The following is a 427-nucleotide window of genomic DNA, read 5'->3' as shown; positions in this document are numbered from 1 at the left end:
CCCTGCTGTGATGCCAAATGGACTCAAGGGGAACGTCTCCAGACCTCAGGTTGGGGAGGACCAGGTTAGAGAGCTTCTGGAGGGGCTGGACATGTTCAAATCAGTGGGTCCAGATGCTCTCCACTCCAGGGTGTTGAGGGAGCTAGCAAGGCTTATTGCAGGGCCCTTAGCATGGCTTTATGAGCACTCGTGGTGATCGGGACAGGTGCCAGATGACTGAAAGATAGCCAACATGGTCCCCATTTTCAAAGAAGGGAGGAGGAAGGACCCAGGCAACTATAGGCCCATCAGTCTTACCTCATTCCTAGGGAACTTCTTTGAGAAGATCATCATGGAGCACATCTGCGATGGGCCAGCCTCAGGGATGATGCTCAAGGGCAACCAGCATGGTTTCATTAGGGGCAGGTCATGTCAGACCAACCTGATT

At 53.2% G+C, this 427-nt stretch overlaps 1 protein-coding gene across 3 annotated transcripts in view; it reads right to left on the bottom strand.

The window, feature by feature from the left end:
• The window catches only part of ANK3 (ankyrin 3), a 604,477-nt gene that overhangs the window by 233,383 nt on the left and 370,667 nt on the right, over positions 1–427 (bottom strand). The gene's annotated exons all lie outside the window — the stretch shown is intronic.

This window comes from Gavialis gangeticus, unplaced genomic scaffold (genome assembly GCF_001723915.1).
Source record: "Gavialis gangeticus isolate Ggan-Ray unplaced genomic scaffold, GavGan_comp1, whole genome shotgun sequence".
NCBI classification, from domain to species: Eukaryota; Metazoa; Chordata; order Crocodylia; family Gavialidae; genus Gavialis; species Gavialis gangeticus.
The sequence above is the reverse complement of the archived record's forward strand: the minus strand, read 5'-3'. Positions and strand labels throughout refer to the sequence as shown.